Raw genomic sequence first — 15625 nt, forward strand, 5'->3', positions numbered from 1 at the left:
TATGATTGGATGGAAAGCTGCCAGATGTGGAAAAAGAAATGCAGATAACAGTGTTAAGCATATTGCGATTTTCTGATACCTGCGTTGTTTCATTCTAATTAAAATATTTCAAGTTACGTTTACAAAGTGACACAGAAAAGAGGAACTTCAGTTGGAATGAATTTTCCTATTAGAGGATAGGAGGCAAAGAGCAAGAGAAATCAGTTGATGTGAGTTGTCACTTAAAATAATTCACAGAAATGAGTTTGTACTTAAAGGCCATAAAAAACACACAACTTTATTTACTTTAAACACGTCTTGGAATAACAGATATGCATAACTGTATATTAAGAAGATGAGTTTCTGTTTTCAGTTGCTGTCAGTTTGTTCTTAGTAACCTTAGAAACAGATTTTAAGATACGTTTCTCAAAATGCAGAATTATCTGTGTGGTATTTCAAAGCTAGGGCTATCATACTGTGTAGACTTGAAATATTTCCTTTCACTCCTTTTGCACTGTAGTCTTTGTACCTTCCAGAATGATACCTGTCTGAGTGGAGCATCATGTTTATGACTCTTACTCAGCCACTGATCCAGTACAGATAAGTTCTTTTCTGTGTTATTACTCTTCAGTTCACTATTTCCTTTTTTAAAAAAAAATCATTTCTTTATCTCTTTCAGACCTATAGTATTTTGTTTTACTTTCATCTGAACGGACCATATGTGGTTGGCTTTGGAATCTCTGATTTATCAAGCTCACCTTTAATTGCAGCTATCTCCTGAATGCTCTTTAGTCCCCTGGTGTGGTGACACTTAAAGATTCTTTCAGTATTCTTCCATTTGGGTATCTGCATTGTTAATGGAAATATGAAGCAAAACTTGATGCAGGACAAGCTTTAGCTGACTCAACGTGAAATACTCTAATGCTTTCCCTGTTGGCTTTGTTTTAGTTTTTTGCTTTTTCTTAATTTTTATTTTTATTTTAAACTAAGCTGTGGTTTCAGTTCTCTGGAAGCTAATTATCCAGCAGTTATGCTTAAATACAGCAGTTATTTCAGATACATGATCTACAAGTCATGTTGGATGATGTCAGAAGCATCATTTACATAAATCACATCTGCTGCTCCCCTTAGACATCTGTCCAGACAAAAGTGAATATTATATTTAGTTTGACTATAATTTCTTTAACTTAAATTGATTTCTTCCTTGTTCTTTTTCCTCCAGAGATATATCCAAATCTGTCTTATAACTCATCTTTGTTATTTTGTTTGTCCTATCACTCCTTACATTCACTTTCTCTACTCTGCTGTTGTTGAAAGACATGCATAGTGTTCTGGAATTTCTCAAAGCAAATCAGTAATGCTATAGGAACAATTTAGACTAGTTATTTATATACTCCAGTATAGGTTATTGTAACTAAGTAGGTGGATTAAACTGTTCAAGTTTTCAAATTTACTGGTAATTAAATAAGTGGGTAAAGCACCACACATTAAAAATGTAATAATTTGAATACTCTGCCATGTCTACATGCTCCGGAAGCTGAATCCATTGTGACTGGAAACTGTCCAGACATCTCTAATGCCTCTTTTCATAAATATCTGCTGTTTGACAAATTTCCTTTGTGAAATACTGAGCTAGTACTTGAGCATCCTTTAGTGGTCCTGCTGGTGATGTGACTCAGACTGAAAACCCCTACTCTGAGAAGATACCATCTCTTTCTTACTTTATTCCGTTCTATGGAATAGATCTAAATTTAAGCAGTGAGATCAAGACATTAAAGAGCAATGCAGAGCTAAATAAACAGATGCAGATTCAGTATGGCTTAGTAGATTTTTTCCGTGTAAGTTTTCTGATAACTTCTGTTTGAAGAACGGGCTTCTGTTTAATCTATCATGTCTGGGAAAGCATTCTAAGTGCAAAACAAGTAGAAAATAATTCCAAATAGCTGAAGGTCTGAAAATGTAGTTGTGTACCAGAGCTTATTATTAGCTTGCTTTTTCTAACCTGAATGATAATTTGAGGGCATTTTCTAAATACAAAAATTGCAAAGCCTAACCCAGTAGAATTACATTACTGTCAGTAGGAAGATATTATAGTGTTGAGTGAAGGTTGATTTTGATTTTCTTTTCCATCTGTGCTCTTCTCCCCATTGTCAGTGGGAATTAATGAACAGCTGGAAAAATTCATGAAGTTAAATACAACGTCCTGGAGTATGGAGTATGGCATACACAGGATTTCACTGAACATGTTTGCTCCAGTGCTGCCTTTGAAAGGAGTGGTGCTGGCACCCCCATGTACTGAACTGAGATTGGTTGAGAGTCCTCACACCACAGGGTGGGAGGGAACAAGCCTGAGCTCTGGTGTGCAGCATGTACTGATGCTGTGCACGGTGTGTCTTGGCTATCTTGCTAAGTTTAGCTAATGAGGTATTTATTTCATTGAGAGCTGTGTTGTGCCAGAGATTTTGAATGCTCCTGGATAAACCTGTTCTATGCATCAGAAAGCTGTTCAGGGGACTCTTGACCTGTCCCAGTTCAAGCCTTTTATTTCAGTGACTTCTAACTTGCACAGATGTTTGTGCATGATTTAGTTTACTGCTCTGACTGTTAAGTTTGCAGAAGAATGCAGTCTCATGATTTGCAAACATAGCTACACTTGGCACATAGTAGCAGAGCACCTGAGTCTCCCCTGGTGTGGGGCTGCAGTGTCTGTGGGTCTTCCCCTCTAATTGCTTTTTTTTCGGCAGTAGGTTCTGTTAGCTGCAGGTCTCAGCATTGAGCGTGCAGAGACAATCTGTTCTGTACACGTGGTGCTTTCTGTGCTGGCATCAGTGTGGTGTGGAGAGAGGAAACGCTTGTGATTCACATACCAGAGGGCTGAAGAACAGAAAGAAAGGAAAAGATGCTTGGCTGGGAGACAGAAGAATGGGCCACTGGGAGGAGAGAAAGAAAAGAATGTAAGAGCAGGAAACGGTTGAAAAGAAAAAGAGGAGGAGGGAACAGGATTGTGTGATGTGAGCAGAAAAGTGGGAGGAATGGATTCATGAGTGTCAGGCAGAAATGAGCAACAACAGTGGTTTTGGGAACAGTGAAGTGCATGCAATTGTTTGGCTTTGAAATGTGTGGATTGGGCCATCCGTGAAAGTACTGCTGTTTGATAGCTCTGCTGATAAAAAAAAGCCTGGGATTTTGTGACAGATGCTCTCTGTAGAAGGTTTCTTTCTCAAGAATTTTGTTCTCAGACTCTTTGGCTACCTAACTCTTGAGTTAGTTAACTCTGAACAAGAATATCTTATCTGTATATTTTGCTTAGTTTTCTCTCTATTTTACCAGCTGCTACGTCTTTGAAGAGAGATTTCCTGTGCCCTTCGTCAGATGTCTGTGATACTACCAAGAGGAACTGTCTTTCTGTAAGTGGAACTCTTCTGTGAATAGCACATTCATAACATGAATTAATTGAAAACACTCATGGTAATGTGTGTTTGCAGTGAAGTCTGAACAGAATTTAGTATGTAAAATAATTTGTCTTATATTCCAATTGTCTTAACCTCAAATTGTGTATGATTTTTCATGGCTCGTAACTGAGAATAATGATAGATACTCAGGGGAAACTCCTATTTTTTTTTTTTTTTTAATTTTTATTTTTTTGCTTTGGAAGTTTGAAATGCAGAGTAAACTTCTATTCTTAGCTTAGACGGTGATAATAAAAGCAGTACGTGTCTCTGTCAACACTGGTGAAAAATAAGTCTCTGGGGATTTCTGAATGTTTTATTTAATGATGAGAACAGTAAATCTGTCCTGTGTGGTGTCTGAGTGAGCTGTCCTATATCAAAACATCATTAATTCATTTTTCTACTTCAGAGCAGTGTTATCTCCCCTTTAGATTACAAGAATCATATTGTAGGGATCATTGAGGATTGATATATATTTTTTGGTTTAGCACTTTTGAACAGGAGGAAGGGGGAGGGTCTTGATCTGCCTGCTTAGCTTGGTTTGGCAGTTTAATCATGGTAGTACAGCCATCAGACCTGTGCACATATCTGGGTGCTTGAAGATGGGCACCCCATGAGATCTTGATTTTCATTTATACCCTTAATTACGATCAAATTGCAGAAGTAAGAACTTACTAAAATTGCTGACGAGTAGTGCATTTGTTTCTTCAGAAATATGGATTTTTATGGTCTTAGTTTAGTTGAGCCATGAGCTTTTTTTATATACATGTGTTGTATTTGGCATTTTTTCTTCAAATTTGGAATGTGTATGCACATCCCTAAAGTCTTTAGGATAATAATGAACTTTGTTGGAAGGCTCTGAATGTGAATTACAGCTGGTAGCTTTATGCTACAGCTAGACAATACTGTGAAAGATGGGTGTCTTACTCCTGCTCCTTCTCTCTCTCTCTCTGGCACTTACATGAGCCTAAGCTGATGTGATGCATCAGCAAGAAGAGGCTCTTTTGGTTTTTGTTAGGAGGTAGTTTTCTACTATTTTGGAAGCTGAATGTATTTGTAATGCAAGGAAGTAAGCGTGGGCCTGGAAAATTGAAGAATGGAGCAGGGGCAGGGAGAAGAATGAATTTCCTTTCTCTTGAGCCCTTAAATTTCTCCTTTCTGGAAGCCAGAGAAATGCATCTGCAGGATACAGCAGGAGACGAGTAGGGCCAACATTTGGAAGCGGGGGGTTGGTTTTAGGCATAACATGAACAGCAGCTACTCTGGGAGTTGCAGGAATTGGGATGGAAAAGGCAGAGTTATGAAGACTGTTTGGCTCATGAAGTCACGGGGGGGCTGCATGGCCTGGGTGACAGCTGCTTGGAGCAAGCCAGAAACAGCCCCACGGTTCCCCATCCCCTGCATGAAGGGGGTGGCAGGGAGGCAGTTTCAAGGGAAGGAGACTTAGGAACTGCTGTGGTGATCAGTCAGTTGGCAGAGGACTCAAACTGGGAAAACAAATGGACTGCTTGGACTGACTGTACTCTCCTGAGAGGGAACAGTGCTGTGGTTATGAATGCAAGTGTAGGAGTTTAGTAATCGCAGTAGTGCTACCAAAAAGTAGCAGTTGTGAATGCTATCTATTACTTTTTACAGAACTCAAATTTTAAAATTATCAGGGTTTTTTTTGGTATACAGAAGTAATGGCAAGTATGGATGGCTTAGTATGTGAGTCTCTTAATGCTAAAAACAGCAAATAATGAGATTATTGGATTGTATGTCACAATTGACTCTTCTCCCCCCTACAGGAAGAAAAAGAAGTAAAACAACCTGCTCCTCTACTATCTCTTATTTGTCATTTATGATTTAAAAAAAAAAGTCAGAGCGTTGCTTATTGGTCTGATTGCTCACAGTTAAAATGATTTTGTAAGTTAGAACATCTAAGTGCTGTTTTAGTTATAAAACTGTAAGAAGAAATTTGTGAAAAGGAGCTTGACCTATGGGGGCTTTAGCCTTTGTGATTTGATGTCAGTGAATCAAGCAAAAAATTGGAGCTCAATAGCAGCTTTACGTAAATGTTCCTTACTGGTACCAGAACTGTATTTTGTTGTCATGAATTTAATAGCCTTTCCAGCAATTTCATCTGATCATTCACCGTTATTTTTCAAAAACAAAACAAAAAAAGCCCACTGGATTTATTTTTAGAATTTCAGACTCTTAGGAGTGGGATGATATCACATGAGTAGGCCAGTTACTGGAGAAAGAGCCATACACAGTGCAAAATATGGAATAATGAGGCTAATGAGGCTAGGAGCCTGTGCTGTCGCCATTCAGTTTAGCATAGCTGGAAATATAAGAAAGTAAGCAAATTACTTGATGAGTCAGCAGTGAACCTAGCTGTAACAATTCGAAGAGAAGCAAGGGCAGCCAACAGCTTGTCAATTTGATGGATGGACCCCAAAGTAGTTTTTTTTTTAAAGGAAATCACTCAAATGTATTGCTTTCTTAGGATTTACCAGTGTGTGTCTGTTCTCAGCTTCTGGCCTGGGAACCACCAGTGGAATGTAAAGCCTGTTTGTCATCCATGAACTGAAGTATTTTCAATAACAGTGCAATTGAGCAGTGGAAGAGGAATAATCAAATGTCTTATAAAATGCTGAAGAAAACAATTAACAAACAGAAAACTTGGAGGTCAATGTAGAAGCATCTTCCCAGTGATCCCCAGACTAGGCAGCGTGACAGTTATGTCCCCAACTTTTCATAACTGAGGTTACCCTGACTGACTTCAGTTGCAAACGTCCTTCCTTGCCTATGCTGTTGCATCACGCTGTGCAGAACTCACATTGTGTGTGCTCATGGTGTTGTGGCTGCAGAGTTGTTTGAGGTTGTGCATGTTCTGCCTCCCTCCTCAGCCACGTACATCTCTGTGCTGCATTTGACAAAGTTGCCCTTAGATGTTCCTGTATGATTTAAGGAGGCCAGGGGTGCTGTATCAGAGCTCCATGAAAAATTGTCTTGAAGGAAGGCATATAGTTTGTTGTGAGCTGGTTTTGTTTACCGGTTTCATCCCAGAATTTTCCTGGGAAGAGAGGCATTACATTTTGAAGTTAGCGACTAAGAGTTTTCCATGAACTGAGTGAATGTAGCTTTGTGAATCTTTAACTGTGTCAAGTGATGATTTTCCTTTTTGCTAAGGTAATGCATTTGTGAATGGAAGTTGCTTTGTGTATGAAGATACAGGATTGTTTTTTTTTAATGTTAAATATCAATATGAGTCTGTAAATAATGGTAGTTCTGCTTCTCAGTTACTGTTAGCCGATACATCAAATGTATGTTAAGGATACTTAAAATTGCTCTGTTTAAGAATACACAAACAGATGTGTGCTATTGGGAATGTACTCCTAGGTGTAAGAATTTGCAAGAAGGTACTGCAGCCAGTTGGTTACAAGTTACTGTGACCAGGAATATATGAATACACTTCTGAAACAACTGCCAGCATAAAAAAAACAGGGCTGAGGAGTTTATGCTGACTGTATATATGTGTGTGTGTGCGTATATATGCATATATATATATATATATATTCCCCTCAATATGCCTCCAATTCTATTTTGAAATTGTTCAAAATTGTGGTGTGGATCTGCTTTACCTGCCCCTGAATTATCAGTGGTTATAGAGGTATGTATTATTTAGAGGAGCTGAGTACAGTAGTGCTACGAGTCCCTCAAAGCAGGGCTCAGTAAGAACTTTTACACTCTGGGTGCAAATGATTCTTAGGAGAAGCATTTGAAGTTGTCAGAGAAAGCAACTACAGTCTCAGCATAGTGACTGTCAGGCTCACCATAACTTAAAGTGTAATTGGCTATCACAAACACTGTTGATCTGTGCGTATCTTTCTTATCTTTCTTTTATCACAGTAAAATATTTTCTTTATGAAGAAGGAAAAACTCCGGCTGCCAGAGTTTTTCAGATGTTTCTTAAGGTATTACTGTTGCTCTTCTAATGTGTGCATGTTAAAAGTTAATGTTGTGGCTTGATTTTTGTTTGTTTCTCAACAGAGAAACTTTCTGTATAGGTGCCGTATTATCAGAAGTGCTGTCTTACCAGTAGGATTTGAAAAAAATCTTGAAGGAAGCACCTCAAGAAGGAATTCTCCTAAATAAAATAAGACTGTTTCTTGGAGATTAATGTATTTTAAGCTGTATTCTCTATCTATAATCAGATTTGGGAATGCAGCTTTTTACAGTATACCTACACTTTTTTTTAACCTGTGCTTAAAATACACAGGCAAAAGCTATACCAAAACAGAATGTTCTCTTACCTCACGTGTGAGGATAAAATGTGATACAAAGTGTGCTGTCACTGAGGAAAGATATCTGAGTGATGGTGCATAGTGAGTCAACACATCACAAGTCCATTTTTTCCACGTCTGTATGGGAAGGGAGGGAGGGAAAGCGATCTTTAGAGTGGGAGGCCTCTTTCAGATTTTTCACTTCATTTTAGGTGAAGTCAGTGTTTTACATTTGTTAATGGCAAAAAATCAGTTCAAGAAAGGATTTTAATTTAACAAAGCCTTTATATCCTTGATCTTTTTCTTCTAGTACAGAATATTATTGCAGCAATTCTTTCCTTAAACTTTTTAACCAAGTAGAAATAATTACCAATATGTAGTCATATTTTGGATAAAATACTTGGTGTATTCTTTTATGTGATTTGAATTCTATGGGGTTCCCCTATGATGCTCTGAATATAAATATTTCCAAAATGCCAGTGATTGCTTTTTCGTTCAGATAACTTAATATAACGTAGTTGGTTAAGAAGAGCATAAGAACAAATGTGGTGGGTCAGGCTGTACATCCATTTACCTTAACAACCTTCTTTAGGTCATCATGCTCATTCAGCATCAGATGCTTGAAGAAGAGCATGAGAGCAAGGGAAGTGTACAATAGTTGGACTTTACCACCTTGTTCACTCACAACTTTAAGCAGATTCTGGAATCACTGGAAACATATATACATAATAGGCTTTAGTAGATTATGCTTTTGTTTGATTCATGTAGCGATAAGTGTTTCTATAGTCTAGTAATACTCTGTGGCTGGTACAGATACTGTCACTGATTTGAAAATGGTATCTATTATTTGCTGCCCAACTGTAAAGTTCAAAGAAAACGCAAATGATGATTTCCTTTATCTCTTTTCCCTGTTTTCCATGATTTTATAGACCTTCTGTTTCTTATCAACTGTCTGCTTGAGAACAGAGGGCTCTTAATCCCTGGCAGATACTGTAAGAACTTCCTACTTGCCTGTTCCTGCTTCCTTCACTGTCCTAAATGTTCATACAGTTCATACACGCAAAGGCAGATTGAGGGAATGATCCAGCTAAAAAGTCCTGTTTTTCCCCATCCTTACGTACTTCTAACAGTTTAGCTCAGGCAGCCCATCCCATTGTGTGGTTCATGGGCATGTGATGGCAGGAGCAGGAATAAACTGATGGGAGACCTCCGTAGGTATGTGGGCTTCAGCTTTGTCTGCTTTCTGAAAACTTCTTAGAGTTGTTCTCTTACCTGGTATTAAATGAAGGTTGCTTGCTTTGCCATTGATTATACTCTTACAAACAACGACAACAAAAAGCAACAAAACAAGCATAGTGAAATTGTTTCAAAGCAGTAGACCAAACCATAAAGGGCTTTTGCTGCAACTTTTTCTTTAGTGTTGACACTAATTTAGTCTTTTTCCTATCAAACTGCCAAATTCTCATTAAATTTTAGGAGTACATCACCTCTGATGTATTTGGAGTTGTATCCAACTTGGTCAAAACTGGTGTATGGTTAATTGGTATAATTTATTTGGAAAGGAAGGGTAGCAGCTGTGACTGTGGAAGTCTTACTTGCTTAGGAAAACTTGGATGGGGATAGGAGTAGATGAATTGTTTATTCAAAAGTCAGATGGCTTGTTTGGAGGAATTTTCATGTGCTTTTAATTTCCTTTTCCCATCTATGTTGTTTTCCTTGGTTTTACCAGTATGGTAATCTCTTCAAATCATACTGAAAATTGCCTCTAACATTTATCTAGACATGCTGATTTCTTCTGCTTCTATAAATTTCACTGTACAGCTTGTTGTGGTCCTCTAGCTCTACATAAAACAGAGATACATTTACTAGTTCCATAACGTTTATGCTTCTGGAGCTAAGTCATCTTTGCATTTGGTGGAGTTTATAGAGGGCTGTTTTCTCAGTAGAGAGACTGGGGAAAATACATCATGCAAAATCTTTAGGAATATTATTTCCCCAAAGTCATGAATACCAGATGGCTTTGAAACCTATTTAGCTATCTGTTTTTGTTAATCTTACTTTGCTTGCTTGAGACCTCAAAACTTATTTTTCCCACCTGCTGAAAAATACAGGGTCATAGGAATCACTGTTTTGGGTCAGACCATCTGTTCTTCAGTTAGGTCTTGTAACAGATGCTTGGGATGACTGTGCACAAGAACCTACAATAGGCTGTTATGATAACAGTATACTCCAGGGAATCTCTCTCTGGGATCCTGTTAGCTTCTGTTGTAAAGCTCAAAGACACTTGTATCTTTCCCAGGTCTTCATTTTTAAATATTTTCTACTGCGATGGTGTTTTATCTTTTGTGCTCTCCTTTAATATTAGCAAGCTTTCAGCTTTGCAGTCCCGTGTCCCTCAGCAGTGAGTTCCCTGGGTTAACATATGAAGAACAACTTGTTTGGTTAATAGTGAACTTGTCGACTTCCAATTCAGTTGAGCGCCTTCTCTGACAGTATTCTGGGAAGGTAACTCTTGATCTATCTTTTCTGTGCCATTTTCTTGGGAAAATAACTTTATTCTTGCTGCTACATGTTGAAACTTCTGTGCTTCTTCTTGTTCTTGGTTCCTGTCTCTGAAAAGCGTTCAGCTGAGCTGCAGTAACTAGATGATTCAGATTTCCCACCAAGCTTCAGTTGAGAAAATGCTGTTCTTGCCTATAGGAGAAAACTCTTCTTATGAAGCTGAAGGTGTGTGTGTAATCCATAGGAAGAGTACTGTTAGTGTTTTAGGTTTCATTTGAGGAAGATACATTGTGTTGTAGTGGCGAAAATGGCCTTGCAAGGGAGGTGTCTAAATCTGCTACAGTGCTACAGCAAAGTGAAGGGTTCTTAAGGTGCATGTTTTCAAAGCTACTTTGAGAGTGTGGCACTAAACTAAAAGGAGGGGAGAGTTCCTTTTCAGGGCTGGGGGTGTGCCTGTGTTTCCTTTGGCAGTTCTAAATCCAGATCCAGATGCAGCAGTTTCCTATTGCAATGTGAGTGATGTTTAAAGACTTGTGAACTGGGGAGCAAATGTTATTTGCTGGTAAGTAGCACCAACGTTAGCATCTTAATAGCAGCTCCCAAACCAGGGGTTGAGGGCATGGAACCTCAAAAAACTTCATATGCTGGACTTATTTTGTTTACTGTTTTGTATCTTATGCTGATCTGAAATAAAATTAAGAACAATTGATATAGAAACCAGTTGATATAAATACTGTAATGTTAAATACCTGAGCAAAAGGGATCTTTAGCTGTCTTTGTTCTTGCCTTTTTCTTTTTTTAATGGGGCGGTTTTCTCTGTAGAGCACTGTTTAAGTACCACCCTCCTTATATCACATTTTTCTATATAGATTCTCAGAAAACTCAATAAACTTACAGGTGAGTGTAAGTTAGTAGCTGAGGGAATCCATAGGTTTAGAGGGAATGGATGTGAAGGGAAATAAGAAAATTATGCGGAGGAGGCGCAGGTTGATGTTGGATACATTAATTGAAAAATGAGGTGTTGAACCTGTTCCTGACTAGCGAGGGAATGCACTTCTTTTTCTAACCTGCTTATAAGCATTAGAGCCGGCAGCCCCTGTTATGTTGTGCTCAGGTTTCCAAGGAGATGGGAGATATTACTGAGAAATTGAGAAGTCACGGAAAGAGGAATTTTAAATTGCATGTCAAACCACAAAATGCAGCGGCAGGGAGTATTTGCAATATGAAGGGTAGAGCTTAGATCCTATATAGCTGAAATACTTTTTCACTGATGGTAATGATTAGCATTTAACTGAGAGCTGTTTTAGTTTGATTAACAGCATTCTTCTCATTTTTAACTGCTTGGAGAGAAGACTAAGCACCAAAGATAAAATAGATGGTATTTATCCCAACGTCTGGAAAAACTCTTTACTCAGAATTAAAAGCCCCTAAAATCTTACAAAAAATACAATAAAATAAAACATTGAGATGGTTGAAAAATGCTGGAGGTGTATAATGCTTGAAATAGTGTTTGGCTTGAGAGTGTTGAATGGGTAGGTATTACAGACAGAACGGTCCAGGAATGTACTGTGTCTGGGATGCTAGAAGCTACTTAAGATTATACAAAGTGTTTAAGTCAACTTCTTGAGCAAAATGGAAATTTTCTCTTGACTACAGCATGTGTGTAACATCCAACATTTTTGCAAGCAAGAGATAAGGCACAATGTGATAAAACCTACTCAAATGCTGGCTCATACTTTGCAGCTCTGGGTAGCTACAGTAAGTCCTGTGAAGCCAGAAGAGTGGACTAATTTTGCTAAATATACAAATTTGCCATGTTTTGTGAGAAAACGTGTAAATTAATAATAATAAAGAGATGGACTTCCTTGTGCAGCATTGACACTCCTCATGTTCTAGAATATTTTAGCACAGTGTTGCTAAGATTTGATTCTGCAGCAGACTTTCCAACACAAGGAGAGACTGAGTAGCATCTGTGCTTACGTACTGCAAAGTATGTGCTTTGTGCTGTATGTTATATATAGCCTTAAGATTTGGCATTGCTGTAGATGTGTTATGGTTCTCCTGGCTTTATTTCTATTTCATCTGTCAATTTGAATCATGTCTTCGCTTCTGTACTCACGCTGTCACTAGGTAGGCTGATCAGAATCTTCATCACTCTTGTATTATTTCTGCATCTCAGGTGTGGCTAGCAGGCTGGTAGGGCATGTAGCAAACAGTGTGGGAAGGTCTGAACCACTGGAAATTAAGATGGATTGATAAGTGGAAACTGCAAATGCTGTCATGAGCAAACAATAGAAAACTTTTTTTTTTTTTTTTTCTCACAGCTGTGCTTCCTATTTATGCTCATAAATGAGTTGATTTTGACTTTGGATATGTATAAATGGTGAAAGTAGAGAAAATAATACAGGGGCCAAGTAGAGAAGAATATCTTTCTTTTCTGTTGGTGTTGGCACCTGCGTTACCTAGGGCACAACGAGCTCTCGTGCCTCAGTCAGCACTTCAGCTATGCCGGCTTCTTTCAGGCCTTCCCTGAAGGCAGAAAAGTGAAGATTATTTAATAAGCAAGGTTCCAGTGAAACCTCAAAGATGAGAGGAATTCCAAAAGGAAAACAAAATGCTCATCTGTCAGGATAGATTTGCTGGCTGCCATTCAGAACAGAAAGCTGCAGAATACTTGTGGCCAGCTACATGAATATGAGCGTGTTAACTTTTCCACCCCCTCGTGTGTGTAACAGAACATGCTTAAAACAAAATGGTTTAGGCAGGCCACAGTTGGTGAATGTACACTTTGTGTTTAAAACTTCTTTGAAAGAAAATAGTTGTTTTTTGAATTGGTTTTATTCTGAAGGATTTATGAAGTTTTTACAGTGCTGAGGAGTCGTCTCTTAGTTGTCTCCCATATAAAACTGTCATTGAGTTTCTTTAGAAATACAGTTTTGCTGCAGTAAGCATTTAGTTTAGCAAAGTCCATGGAACAGCCCTTCTTAAATACAAGGTTTTTTTAGTAATTTTATCCTTGAAGACTAATGAGTAGAATACCGCAAAGCACACGGATCTTGTCCAAGGTAGGGTCTTCACTGCAGTGTGTGCTTTGATGTAAAGTCAAAAGAACTACTGTCTGCATTAGATTTAGCAATGAAAATACTAATCCTAATTCTGCAAAAAAATATTATTTTTTCTTTTTTTGCTTTAAAAATCAGTATTCTGAACTTGCTAAAGATTTTGCAGGAAGAAGTGGTCATCTAAGGAATTAATTTAGGATTTATATGAAAGTTGTCTAAACAGCTCCCAGCTAACTGCGTGCTGCAGTTTACACGGCACCCTGGAGCCATGCTGCAGCCCTTGTTCTGCATTGGATGCTTCTGTTCATTTTTTCTTCCCCCTCATCAGCTGCTGCCAGTGTGGTGTTGGATCAGGAGTCAGCTTCAGTTTGTCTTAATGAAGTTATCCATTAAATGCATTCTTCAAATCCAGACCAGTCCATCTGCCCTTCTCTGCAGGAGTTTGGCTTGGTGAGGCAGGATTGCTGGCAGTGTCACACAGCCAGGCACTGTGATGCCCAGAACTGTTCTGAGTTGGTCAAGCATTGTTTATTTTGCAGAGCCTTTGAAGATACAACTTTAAAAATTATCTATGGGAGTAAATATCATTTTTCTTTTTGTCTCCAGAAGGATTTGAGGGAAAACTAGGCTTTTTTCCCTTTGTCCCATTGAGTGGTGTTTGGGCAGTTTTGCATGTACTGATCACTCAATCTCTGAAATCCTCCTTATCTCTTGCGAAAGTCCTCTTCTAATGGACAGCAAATTGGTTGTTGGACTCCTGTTCTCACACTCAACTCCCTGGGAAACAGAAATCCTTAGCTGGGTTGCTTCATAAGCTTTCTTGCTTACAGTAAGGTCTTTGAGGCTGGCCTTCACTAGACACTAACTTTAAAAAGAAAATACCAGTGAGTGATGAGAAGAAATATATCTGCCTGTAGAAGAACATGTTGTAAGGAATAGGATGCCATAGTACAGCATGAATATGCAGTGATGTGGGCTAAATGTATATAAAAGTACTGGTGAAACAGCATTGCTTTCTTAATTAATGGACATTTTTCCCTTGGAGATCTTAAAGGTGGAGTGACTGCAGTGAGACATCTACACCTGCCTTTTCTCCTTGCCAGCCTCCTTGAGGCTATTCATTACTGTGCTGTTAGGGAGTCACCTTTATGGCGCTCCATGCATAGCATTACCTGTAGTGTTTGAATTATCATTCCGTTTGTGAAATGAGAACCTTGAGAAGCCTTTGGAACTAATTAAATGCCATCCTCGTGGGAGCTGTCCTCCGTAAGCAGGAACAACAGAAGCATGATGCTGTGCTGAGCCCCTGAGAGGCTGAAGCGTTTCCCCAGCTGCTGCTTCTGCCTGGGCTGACAACTTGTAGCTGTTTTATCATTCACATTTACATGGCAGAGCTCTGAGCAGAAACCTCAGGGCGCACTACTGCTTAATGTATAATAAATAATATTTGCTTTCTTTAAAAGGCTAGATGAAATACACATTCTGTGCTTTTAACAAGAGTCTCTGTAAACATTTTATACAGCTTTAAAACCCATCTGATTTTTAATGGGTTGTTAAGAGATCTCATTAATAAAATGTATTTTCTAACTAATGCTGTCTCCGACAGATTTAAGTAAAAATGCTGTGGCTGAAAGCTGCTAAACAGTTTCCTAATGGAGTGGTGTTGGGGATAAACCAAAAGTGCACTAGAAGCACAGTGTTCAACAGTTCGAGGAGACCAAAGGGAATTTGCTAGTGATGCCAAATCTGGAAGGTGACTGTATGCAGATCAGGACCTGGTGGGGCTCAGGGAGCCTTTTGCTGCTCATTCAAGTAGTCTGCTTCCTGAGAAGTTAATCTGATGCTTCTGACTCCTTACAGCTGCTTGACCTGCAAGGGCTAATTTTAGCTGCTTTACGGTATACAACAGGCACGTCACGTATTGCTCTCCCTTTTTTTTTCTTTTCTTTTTTTTTTTTTTTTCTTCTTATATTTATGGCAGAATTAGGGAAACGTTTCATTGAATGTTAACTAATTCTCTGAATCAAGTCTTTCAACAAAATAATGCAGAACAAAAAGCAGTTTTATTTTCCAAGTTTTGTTTTTCCTTGGCTGTTTAGCTATCATCAATGTGCTGTTTGTCATCAGTCCTCCATTCAGTACAGTGTCCTTTAGTTGCTTAAATGAAGAGACAGTGGCAAAGACATTTCCATGGTTCTGCACCTATTCCTTTCTGTACTTGAAGAGAGGTGTTAAGATCTGTTTATTCAGTGAAACTTTGAAAAAGTGACTGAGACTATCGCTTCTCTGTAGAAAAATGTTGTTTTCATCTTCTGCTTTTAGCTCAGTGTCATGCTGTGGTAAGGATTGCTCACTGTTATCCCTG

General features: G+C 38.6%; 1 protein-coding gene across 6 annotated transcripts in view; it reads left to right on the top strand.

Moving 5' to 3' along the window:
• Nucleotides 1–15625, top strand: part of SIPA1L1 (signal induced proliferation associated 1 like 1) — a 187249-nt gene that overhangs the window by 75546 nt on the left and 96078 nt on the right. For all 6 annotated transcript variants that reach the window (XM_072339363.1, XM_072339362.1, XM_072339367.1 and 3 more), the window contains one exon: nt 3310–3386. The gene's annotated coding sequence lies outside the window, so the exon portion shown is untranslated. The remainder of the gene's footprint in view (nt 1–3309; nt 3387–15625) is intronic.

This window comes from Excalfactoria chinensis, chromosome 5 (genome assembly GCF_039878825.1).
Source record: "Excalfactoria chinensis isolate bCotChi1 chromosome 5, bCotChi1.hap2, whole genome shotgun sequence".
NCBI lineage: Eukaryota > Metazoa > Chordata > Aves > Galliformes > Phasianidae > Excalfactoria > Excalfactoria chinensis.